At 42.5% G+C, this 12,156-nt stretch overlaps 1 protein-coding gene across 2 annotated transcripts in view; it reads left to right on the top strand.

Moving 5' to 3' along the window:
• LOC119141279 (aminopeptidase O (putative)) overlaps nucleotides 1-12,156 on the top strand; it is a 202,600-nt gene that overhangs the window by 178,374 nt on the left and 12,070 nt on the right. The window lies entirely within an intron of this gene.

Below are 12,156 nucleotides of genomic sequence, written 5' to 3'. Positions count from 1 at the left end.
GCATATGATCAAAGTAATGTGCAATGAGGGAGCATAGTAAACAACGTGACATTTGACTCTTGTTGAATTAAAAACTACTGTGAAGGCTGCAGAAAGTCAGTGTGCATGACTTAACCCTGTTAGAATTGGAACTTTATGGCAATAATTGAAATTGAAGGAGAGAGCAAAATCTTTCTTGTTACTGTTTATGCTGAATTTTCTGAGTGGATACTTACAAACACTTGGGAATCCAAACATTAATGCAAAGATCAATAGAATAGGTGTGTAGCTTTTTCTCAGAAAAAATGGACAGCATTTCAATTGTTTCTGTTTACTGCACCTTTTTACTTTTTTGTTGATACAGGTTTCCAAATGCCAGGTTTGTTTTCAATTAGTACTTGAACCGATGTTTCTATTTATAGGTATTAGAATATATTTTAATCACATCTGAATACCACTGAAATGTCAGGGGTTCTATAATGGGAATAGGAATTATTAGGGAGATAGGTCAAAGCAATAGCTGCGGTGTTGCTGCTTCATGCCTGTGAATTGTAAGCACCAGGCCACAAGCTTGGTTTCTCAGGTTTTTCCTTTCTCTCCACTTTTTTCTTCCTTGCGGTGTCATGCAAAGAAGTACACAAGCAATCTGTCAGAATTTTTTCTTAAAGAAGAACCACAGCCAAACACACACAAAATTACGGCCTCAGTGAAAGGAGCATACTCAATTTCATTTTACAAGGGGAAAACAAGGGCTTAGCTGACATTTACAATAATTAAGATAACATTACCATTAGCATTTTACCAGTCATCAGACCCAAGACACCTAGCTTACACACCCTCACATACCTGAGGGAAGGACTTTTCATGCCTGTTTCTCCAGTATGTGCATAGGGGATTTTTCCTGTCCTGACCCAGGGACAAAGAACTATAGTCCAAGCCTATAGCTGAGCTTTTCCTGTCTAGATTTAATTTGTGAAGACATTAATCACTGACAGTGATTCTGTTGTGTTACAGGAGTTCAAATGCTCTCAGTAACTAAACATCTGAAAGGGATCACTAAAAATACAAGCATAAAAAATCACAGGCAGGGCAATAAAAAAAGAAAACTGTCAATGTCAGAGGTTTTATTCAGGGATTTTTGTAAGGTTGTCAGCTGTGTTCCATCCAGCAGCAGAAAGTTAAGAAATAAGAACTTGTTTTCTTATTTTTGAGAAGTAGAAGTTAGTCACATTAATCTCCTGGTAAGTATTAGCAATGATATGGTCAGTAATGTATGAGAGTGGTACACAAAGAAGTATGTTTTTCTGTGTTTAAAACAAAGCTTGGTCTTAAAAATGGTACATAAAATGTTGTCTGTACAATTGGAATCTGGAAGGCTTTCTATGTATGTGTTTTAGGTAGCTGAAAGGTCTTCTGACAACATCAGAGGGAATATAAATGATAGCCTGTATAATGCTGCAGAGTACTTCTTGAAGGGCAAGAGTGTTCCACACTTTGTAGTACTTATGTGGAAAAAGTAAAGGGTTTGGATAATCTCACCTTGTCATGTCAGTATGTTGGGAGGAATAAAGAGGGCAGCTGCCTGGTGGATTTTACTCCTGGGATGAAATCAGTAGAGAACCCCCCACCCCTCTGTCTCTGCCTGTTTTAAGGGACCTGAATGTTATGTATGGACACTTCAGTCCTGTAGCATGCTGGCACTGAAGCGCCACACCAAAGCTAGCACTGGGAAAGTACAGGGGAAAATTTGCTCAAGGTCGCTTGAGCCTGGTTGACTGGAGTTCTCCCAAGTAACAAGCAACAGGACGGGAGGAAATGGCCTCAAGTTGTGCCAGGGGAGGTTTAGATTGGATATTCGGAAATATTTCTTCACTGAAAGGGTGGTCAAGCATTGGAACAGGCTGCCCAGCGAGGTGGTGGAATCAGCATCCCTGGAAGTGTTTAAAAAACACATAGATGGGATGCTTAGGGACATGGCTTAGAAGTGGACTCGGCAGTCCTGGGTAAATGGTGGGACTTGATGGTCTTAAAGTTCTTTTTCAACCTAAATGATTCTATGATTCTATGAAATTGGGTACTTGTGCATTGGGCTTCTTTTGTCTTTGAGTTACTGTACAGAGTTCACTCGTTGCAAAGCCTGTGTAACAGCTCACTAACTCAAGTTTCACAAATGCTGCAACAGAGCTAGTTATTGGGGGTTGTTTTGTCCTGCACAAGTACAGCATGGGAAGTCCTTGTTCATGTTTCTGAAAGTTTTTGTGTCTGTGTTTCTGAGGTATCCTTATTTTGACTTTAAAGTTCAGCGCATTTGTTGTAAAAAGGTGTGGACCTGGTGGTGTCTGCCACTTGCCCACAGCAACACGCAGGTCTGTCCTCAGCCAGTCGATGTTGCCAACAGCACCGTTTGCTACTGCTGACCACTTGTTACCACATGCATCTCCAGTCTTACCAACATAAGGGCACATCTTACTTCAGAAAGGAGAGGAGGGTTTGCAGCAGGTTGCCTGCCTTGCTTTAATCCTTGCTTTGTACCAGCCAGGAGAGGAGAGAGGTACGACTCAGCCTTTGCCTGGAATTTAACTGTTGATCTCTGCTCAAGGAGTGCTCAAGCAGTCCTTCCTGGGGCCTTCTCAGCAACTCAGTGTAGTCCCTGTCCTCTCTCAAGTGAGGTCTCACCACAGATATGTGGCTTCAGGTGAGGGTAGGAGACCAGTGGTAGCCACTGCCTTGTAAGACAGACACTTGTTTGAGGGCTTCAGCTAAAAAAATCATCAGACATTAGGTAATGTATTTCTGATTCATAACGCATAAAGCATTCCAGATAGCAGCCTTTGAGCCACATGAGCTAGGAATGGGATACTGATGGCTTAATCACATTTTAAACTCGTGTGCCCCCAGTCCTGGATGCTACAAGAGGCTTGTAGTGTATCTGCCTAATTGCAGAATTTGTGACTCCTGTTTTTTTCAGTCCACTTCTAGAACAAATAATGATTTCATTTTCTGTTTACTGTTCAAACCTTGGAACATCTGAGAAGGCACAAGACTAAAAATTTGTTTTCCAGAGATTAAATTCACTGATGTGAATTATTTGAATTGAGCATATCCAATATATCTTGAAACAACATTTTGAGAGCAGTGAAGGTTTCCGAAGTTGAAAGCCATTTTTCCATCACCTCCTCAGTGTCTTGAGCCCATTGTGGCTCAGACCTTGTCAGACAAGGAGGAGGTGATTGCGTGGAAGAATGATTGTGTCCTCAGTTTTCTCTTCATGTTCCCTATTTTCTTGCTGAGCTGCCTACTGCTACATAGCAAGATAGCTCATAGACAGGCTGCATATCCAGGATGTACCATGTCCTGCATCCAAGAGAAGCATTATAGAAGCTGGCTGCAGTTTGAAGACAACGAAGTCCAGCTGGAAGTTTGGCTGACTGAGGAGAGCTTGGATATGTTACAAAGCAGCTACAGTTGCCATCAGACAGCACAGTAGGATAGTAGAATTGAAGGTGGATCTGGGGTTGTTTCTGTTTTGCTTCTTTCTCAGGTTGCCTTTTTATGCAGATATTTAATTTATTCAAATTCTAGCATCTGTCAGAACATGGAGAGTTGGTCTACATGGGAAGTTTCTGGTTGCTATTATTTTTTTAAGTCTGCCTAACCTTGATGACACCTCTTTTTATATGACTGTGGAAGCTTATCTTGTTTGAGCCTAGGCTGTTGAGGACTTTCTTTTAAAAAAAATTGGAATCTATTACTTACAACTATCTAAAGGCAACACTGGGAGCTCTGGATAACACTCAATCAATCTGTTAGCTTGAGAACCCTGTGATTACTTCCATTATTTCTGTTCTAACATTGTCATTCAGTCATGGAGAGGCCTGTAACGTGTGTGTGCACAAGATCACAGGACGGCCGAGTAGCCTGCAGAATAGTAAGGAAGGCACCAGGGAGAAGATCGCTAAGGCCATAGGAGAAGGGCAGTGGGTGACACTTTCAGTCCTATTTAAGACCATATTTTTTAAGGCAATATTTCTGCAAGTATGTTTTACTTGTTGCTGAATTATCTAAGACCTCATGATAGAATATAATGTGGATGAAGCAGAAAGATTTATGGTGTATTTCCCCAGGCTTTTCACCATAGAAGTAGCTTTTCTTTCTTTCCTACTGCAGGCATAGTTTTTTTGTAAAATACCTTGCCTGCACAGCATATGGAAAGTTGCTTTGTTAGTTTTCCTTGTATCAGCAAGTTGGCTGAAATGCTCTTCACTTACATAATGCTTTCCCTGTATTCAGGATCATAATGTGGTATATTTGGGGGAGAGAGGAGAGACTGTAACTGTTTCTGCAGAAAATGTGAGTAAAATGAGTTAAGATCATAATATTGTCAGTCGGGTGGGTGGCATAAAGTCATTCTCACACAACTACTTCATTGTGCATGAGGTCTGCTTATGAGACCGAGGCTATAAAGTGGTGGCATCTTATTTCACTGACAGAAATCCATTAATGCTAATACAAACCATATAAGGTGCCTGTTGTCCTAAAAGTGATGAGAATTCTGTTTAGGACAAAATAACTTTGATTCACTGATCTTTCCTAGCCCATGAAAAGCTGGCAGATGTGGAAGTACAAATGAATTATTATGCAATATCTGTCCTGCCTCTTCCCATCGGATGGTGACTGCATTGAACTAGGCACATTCTCGCATTGCATTATTCAGCTGTCCTGCCGGTTGTGGCTGGGCATTGTTGGAAGGCATCCACATGGAACAGAGCTCTGTAGAGTACACTGTAAAACTGGGTGGGAAAAGGGGACTACCCAGAAAAGGTCAGCCCATGCCTACGGGCAGACAAGGCACTGAGGGAGCTTTCCTTTCAGCATAGCCACTGGGCTAGTTCTCCCTTGGGGCAGGGGTTCAGGAGCAGTCTCCAGCTTTTGAGTAAAATCAGCAATGTGTGGCAAATACCTTGACAGCCTTGCCAGTGCTTCTTGACCAGACTATGTAGCAACAAATAGGCACATTTCAGATAGTGGTGTTGCAGCCAAAGAGGGAGATCTACCATCCTTTTCCTTAACCTATGTCATTGTTCGTATGAACATCTATTCAATAGATGAAAAAGGTAACATCTTGAGCTGATGAGCATATTACAGGACATTACTTTCTTCAGAAGGTAGGGATAAGTGAATACAATAATATTTTTTTTCTGCAAACTAAAAATGGTTTCTCTATTTATTCCATATTTAAACATACAGCTTATTATTCAATTTCAAGCCAAGTCAGGAGATGCCTTATTTTTTATAGGAGAGCATGTTTTGCAGGACTTATATAGCTGCTGTAAAAATTTATCACAGAGGCAAAGTAAATTTCACCTGACTTTTCCTTGCTTGATGTTGTATTCAGAGCATTATTATGGCACTAGAGATAGGTAAGATTACATTGAAAAAATTTTTATTTGCAATTGAATTGCAATTACTGATTCAGTATTTAGGAATTAGGAACTTAGAAAAAGCTCTGTAGAGCAATTAGCCCGCATGCCAGACTGGTTTCTGGAATAAATCAGATTTGATGTTTGTATACCCAACCGTTACTGAGGTGGTATGTTCATTAAATGAAAAAAAAAAGAAGATAGAGGAAACGTGATTTTTTGTAAAGTAAAATCTCTGTACTATTATCAGCCTGATGCTTTTCACACTTATACTCACAGAAATAATTATCCCCCCCCCCCCCACTTTTCTCCTGATACTTCCCCTGGCAAACACTAACAAAGAATATCTCTTTGTCCTAGAAAATCTTTCCCATTTTCACTAGTAAAGGGACTGCTTTCAGTGTACAGTAGACTTTCTCTGTCTCCTACAAAGTAAATTGTACTATTAAAAAGACTAGAGCAGCGGCCACTTGTCAAAAGGTCCTCTGTGATACTGATATGTTCGGAGTCTTCACCCTGCTCTATGTTCTTACTTGTGTTGCATCTAAATGCAGTTTGCAGGCTCTTTGGTGCAGATGGTATTGGTATTACTGCTGGTAAAGAGTTTTTCACAAGTGTGCACTCACAGGAGTTGGGGTTTTTTTCACAATGAAAGGAGCTTTGGAAAGGGTAGCTTCTAGGAATATGGCACTCGATTTCCAAAGATGAGGCCCAAAATTCAGTGTGAGGCTAAGAAAATTGGAACAGGATGAGGGAAAAACATTTCCAGTAACAGCAGTGGGAGTCTTCCCTGGGACTGATTCTGGCTCATGTGTCCGTCATAACTGAGTGGATGTGTTGGGATGAATTAGTGATACGGACCAAAAGATAATCTCAAGTAGCTATCACTTGGGTTTGTTTTGTTGCTACATGCAAAGTATGGGAGCTTTCCCAGCCCATTAAGAATAGAAAAATCTGTCCATCAGCATTAGTTCTCCATAGGGCATGATCAGAGCACGAGATTTATGGAGCACTGGAAATAGCTTTGCACCAGTCAGCACTCCTCATCCTGCACCCCTCCAGGAGCCAACAGCAACATGTGCGTTCCAAGTGATCTCACTTGCTGCTGTGTGGCATTAACAAGAGTTTCCAAGGACCTGACCGGGGCCCTTACCGGTACTGTTCACTTACCACCCGTTATTTTTCTAACTGGCTTTGGGACTTAGTTTCCTCCTTATCTGGCAGTACAGCAACTAAGCAAGACTTGGAGAGTGGGGGAGCTGATAGTAAGAGGGAACCAGTTATGGAATTGAGTTGGTTTGTGGGGGTTTTTTTACTGTTTATCCAAAGAATACATAGAGGAAGGAATTGGAGACAGTTCCTGCTTTTCTGTGTCCTATTGTCGAGACAGTTTAGTGGTGGAGTCCTCTGGGATTCTGAAATCAATCCCAAAGGTGTTCTGAATTGGGTGGAACTGCTTTATACAGTGTTATACGGTATTTCTTTGTAGGGCAATACAAACCTAGCACTGTAATAAAACCACCTGGCCTTGTCATGACATGTAAAAGGTTACTCTGTTTGCATATGTATGACAGCACCGACATAGCATCAGGATATCAAGGAGAATATGGTCTGAAAAATACAAACAAAAGCTCCTAGCTATCACCAGTAGGTTTTTTGTTCCATTATGAACCTGTAGGCATTTTTGTGCTTGTGTGGTGCATCCTCTTTGGTCTTGTTTGTTTTGTTTATTTAAATTCTGGGGAAAAAAATAATCTGAAAAAACTTTTTATTTAAAATGAACTGATTTTGAGGCTACATCCAAATAGCTCATCTAGTACTTCTTATTCCTATATAAAGGCTGCCTGCAGATGCAGGTTATGGCTGGATAGGAATACAGAGCTGGAAAAAATCTGCTATGCCATAACCCTGTGAGGTCTAAATAGTGCAAGAAACAGGACAATTCAAAGCTGCTAACCATAGCTGGTTCTGACATCATTACCTTAGCCACACAGATCTGGTCCCACCACTGAGTCACTGACTACACTGATTGGGTTAAAAGTCTGCTGTCCTCCTTTCAACTCTGTGCCATTTAAATACCTTTGGGGTTGCAGTGACCTGGAGAGGAGTTTTAAATTCCACATCGGGTAAGCATCATGCCGCTGCAAGGGAAACTGTGTTCTCAGGAGCAGGGCGTAAAAGAGAAGGTGACTCAAAAATCCGAAATACGGAGTAAAATCTAAATGTTCTCATTTCGGGAATGAGCATATTTCTTCTGAGTTTATAAAATCAGTGTATTATTTAAGAATTTTTGAGGGAGGTTGGTGAAAAGGGTTTGTGAGACTGATGTCAAAGGTCCTTGCCTTTAGAGTCAAAATCAAAAGATTAATTGTTCTGAAAATTGGAAACAAAGTTCCGAACTTTTCAAGATTGGAAGGATGTGAGCACAGGCTGGGCAGGCCGGCTGTGACCTAAGCTATGGAAAAGTCAAGCAGCCACATTGTTCATTGCCTGGAATATGAGTGTCATTTTCATACAGAGCATCATGTTCTGTCAATGACAGTATTCTTGCCTGGAAATCACAAATATTTGGATCACAGTCACTGTGGGAGACCAAAGATAAAAGCAAGATGCTTCTTTTGCCTCTAGTTACACGAGGGAGGAGATGGAAGTAGAGGAGTGGAGAGAGGGGCATAAGCAAAGGGGGATAGCTTACTGTTGCCTGGATACTTGCAGCAGCTTTTCCTTTTGCTGAACAGGAGTTATAATTTAATAATAATTGGTAACAGACGGTTAGCGTGCTTGATCTCAAACTCTTCAGAGTTGGATTTCTTCTTCAGATGTATGGGTGTTTATGCACTTTTTCCCAGTAAAATGCTTGGGTTTATAAGCCTGGCACACTTATATGTGCATGTATAAATAGCTTGTGTCAAAATGCATGTACAAGCACTGTACGGGTAAAAATGCTAGGCAGACTCCGTCCAGAGACAGTCAGGAGGGACAGTGTGATGGGAAATATTTGAATCGTTTGCTGTGTTAATATATATAAAAAAAATTATGGTGATACCAGAGGTGTTCTGGCCGTTATTGTAGATGGTGTTTCAGTAGAGTGATGTTGCGGGGGTTGTATATGAGATGGAGAGGCAGTTGTGGTGATGCATTTTGGATAAGGTGTCAGTTAGGACATACACATATGCCCAAGCCAGTCTTACCTTGCTGAAGGTATGGGGCTTGTCCCAGCAGTGCTTCTTGGTGGAGGCAGCAGTATGAGGCTGTTTGTGCCTGAGGCTGGGACCTGGTCTTCCTTCCCCTCCCCCTGAGGTACCGGGTCTCCCAGCCCACTGCACCCAGTCCTTACTTGCCCACAGCCTGTGCCTTCACACACGCAGCTATCCTCACTGCAGCATCCAGCAGGGAGAAGGGACAAGTAGTGATGGAGGGCAGGCAGGAGCAAAGCCCCGGGAGCACCTCAGCAGCCCTCCAGCAGGGATGGGGAAAGTGCAGGCGATGTAGGGTTAGGTGCAGGTGCAGGGCTAGCACTGCGGGCAGCGGGTCTGGGACCCACCCTGTTCTGGTGAGGAGTCCCATGGAATGCCAGCACATCTCCCAGTGCTGAGGGCGCAGGGAGGTTTGCAGGGCAGTGCAAGTCTTTATTCTGTCACCAGCCAGGAAGCAGCCCTGCTCCTCAGAGCCAGCAGCACCACAGCAAAGCAAAGCTCAGCACACATCTCCAGTGAAACTGTTAAAAAGGCAGCCAATGACATCTTTCTGCCATCTCCATCTTGCTGCAGGCTGCAAACAGCACTAATACTGACATGCTGAACGGGCAATACTGAAAAGGCAGGGTGAAGGGGAAGCATTTGGTTCCAGTATAAATAGTGTACATTTTTAATTAAGACTTATTTTTAAAAGCCTTTGTTTTTCAAGTTAAGTGAGTTCGCGTGCTGTGTTAAACGTTTCCTTACCTCACATGCACTATGATATAGGAGCCCCTCCCCCAGCACGGAGATGGTGGCAGGCAAATGGGAACACAGTGAGAAAAGCCTTCGGGCATGGTGGGGATGCACTCTCCCAGCAGATGCTGAAACTGTCACACTACCTTGGTGCTGGTGGCCCTCTTCTCATTTAACTGTGCTGTAGGTCACTGTCCTGTCATCGCTTTGTCAGCCTGCTGTAAAAGAAAAATGAAAACTGGAGGCCAGTTCCTGTTGTGTGTCCATCTCCTGCTAGGCATGGCCAGGAGGGGCAGGCTAAGGAGCACTGAGATTACAGAATTAGTCGTCCTAACTGAGCCACTTATTCATAGTGACAGCTTTGACACCAGAAGAGAGACCCTGCCTGTGCCACCTTTGAAGAAGGATTAGACATGGCTTCTTAGTCACTTGCTTTTTCTGACTTCTTTTTGGAATTTTTTTTTTCTCCCATCGCAGATGTCATTGATCACAGATGGGGCCCACATAGGGAGAACAGTGTCTGGTCTCTAATTGGGACCTTTCTGTTTGAGAACCTGAGGTGGGGGGGAAATGGCATTTGTCTTTTCCAAACAAGTCCTCAGTGTGTGCTTCATTGCAGGGAATGAATCTTGTCCTGAAATGCTGCCCTTTGGTCACTATGCCTTTCTGATCACAGAGCGCGGCGTGAATGCCCTCTGCTCTACTTGGACTTTCCTAGGCAGCATGTCTGGTGATTCCTGGGCTTCTGTGTGCTTAGGTAGGAAAGAGCCTCCGCACTGGTTGTGGATAAGCACGTTTTATTTGGAGGTGGAAGTGGAGTCATGTTTACAGTCTGTGGAAGCTGGGGAAAAGGAATCTGATCAGGTTGCTTCTAAGCAAGGCTGTGGTACTACAGAAACTTTTTTAACAGTAAGACTCAGCTGTGTTACATAGAACGGGGTGAATGCTGAAACAGGAGTGTGCAGCTGGAGGGGAGGGGAGAGGATGGGAAGGAAAAACGTGCCTATAAATCACTTTTATAAAGGTAAGAAGGTTCAAGCCTGCACCTGTTGCTACTCAAGGCTTGCACAGCAATATAAGCATGCTGCCTGACCTGCTGGCACGCTTGCGCAGTTAAAGGTTCAGATGCTGCCAGTTGTGCCGAAGTCTGCCATTGACCAAACAAACAACATTTGTTTTTTAAAAGCTTTATTGTACAACACTTCTCTTTTCTGTCACTAAAGGGAAGCAGTTCCTGCATGAGCTCTACCCACGGTGCTCCGCCAGAGCTGTTGACTGGAGGAGGGAGAGGGAGGGCTTGCAAGTCCTTCTCCCCCATTGCCAGCACCCCTTATAGTGTGCAGTTGCTTGATCTATGCAGAAATACAAATTGGAAGGGGTAAAATGAATTAAGGAAATAGGATATTGCTACCAATATTACCAAAATGTAAAGTCTGGTAGTCTGCTAAAATTAGATTTTAAGTTGTTTTTTGATGACCAGTTCATACTCTGGGTTTTTAAGTATTTAGACCTCTATGTAGTTGTGCTCAAAATGACAATTAGCTCCTCACAAAAATTATTTTGATTAGCCAGCCCATTATTACCGTGGGGTTTTCTGAATGACTGTGCTACATTTTGCTGGGTTGTCTGTGACCCAAGATACTTATACTGTGGGATGCACAGAGGGAAAGGAGGTTGTCTGAGGTGGCAGGAATCGGCATGGGGCTGCCCTGTATAATCATGGGGTTCAGTGAGCTCGAATCATCCTTGGGTCCAGCTGCCCCTGTCCCCACTGGACAGCAGCTCGTTCCAGTACTCAAAATAAAATGCAGCATGAGTAAGGCTACCAAAAGCCATTTTTTAATTTGAAGTGTTATCATAATTTTGACTGTAGCTCTGGAAAATTAAGCAATTGGTACTGAGAAAGAGCATTGCATTGTAAGAAACAGCATTAATTGAACCTTGACACTATGAGGCTTTTGGGGAAAAAAGGTTGTCCTCAAAGGTGCCTGCTGCTGTGATGCTCTGTCGGGCCTGTGGTTTATTTGTCCCTGCAGTGTTGTCAGAGCAAGTGCTACAAGACCTGAGAGAGAACTTGGGCTATGAAAAGACCAGGAGTTTTTGGTCCAAAATACAAGTTCATTTAAGCTGTCAGACAGCTTCTTTGCTCGGTCTCCTGACAACCTCTTGGCATACACAGTAATCGCAATTACAGAATCCTTGTCAGAATGATGAATCCATTCTGATTGCATCCAGTAGGATTTTGGCTACTGCGGACAGTGTTTCAGATTGCCAGACTGATACTCAGTCATCACAGTTGTAACACGCATGGCTGTTTCTTTGCTCCCTCTGAGCTCTTCAGCATCCCTGAACATCTTACTTGGGTAAATGTTCGTGAAATCAAATTTGCATGATAAAGCTTGCATACATTGTGGCATAAAAGATAGGAATGCCCATCTGAAATTCAGACAATATAGAATGAAAAGTCACTGACACAACCTGGCTGGTGTATTAAAGACTAATTATTTCAGCTAAGACTGAGGGAAAAAATTAAATCATTAAATGCACTGTAAAATCTGCAATTCTTAAACTGTACGTGTTCTGTGTTAAGCAATTGTAAAACCTGTTTTTTAGTCCAAGTATTGCCCTGTAACATGTGGCCATGTTCCTTAATTATTTAGGAAAATGATCTAATATTTTAATCTACTTCACATGTAGATAAGAAACTGGAGACAAATGCTTTCAGATGGAACAGCATTCCGGTGCTCTGGAGATACCAGCTTCCTTCTTGTTGATTAAAACTAATCTATAGTAGCATAGCTTGTTTATTTGAAGAAGTTTCTGTG

Source organism: Falco rusticolus, chromosome Z (genome assembly GCF_015220075.1).
Source record: "Falco rusticolus isolate bFalRus1 chromosome Z, bFalRus1.pri, whole genome shotgun sequence".
NCBI classification, from domain to species: domain Eukaryota; kingdom Metazoa; phylum Chordata; class Aves; order Falconiformes; family Falconidae; genus Falco; species Falco rusticolus.
The sequence above is the reverse complement of the archived record's forward strand: the minus strand, read 5'-3'. Positions and strand labels throughout refer to the sequence as shown.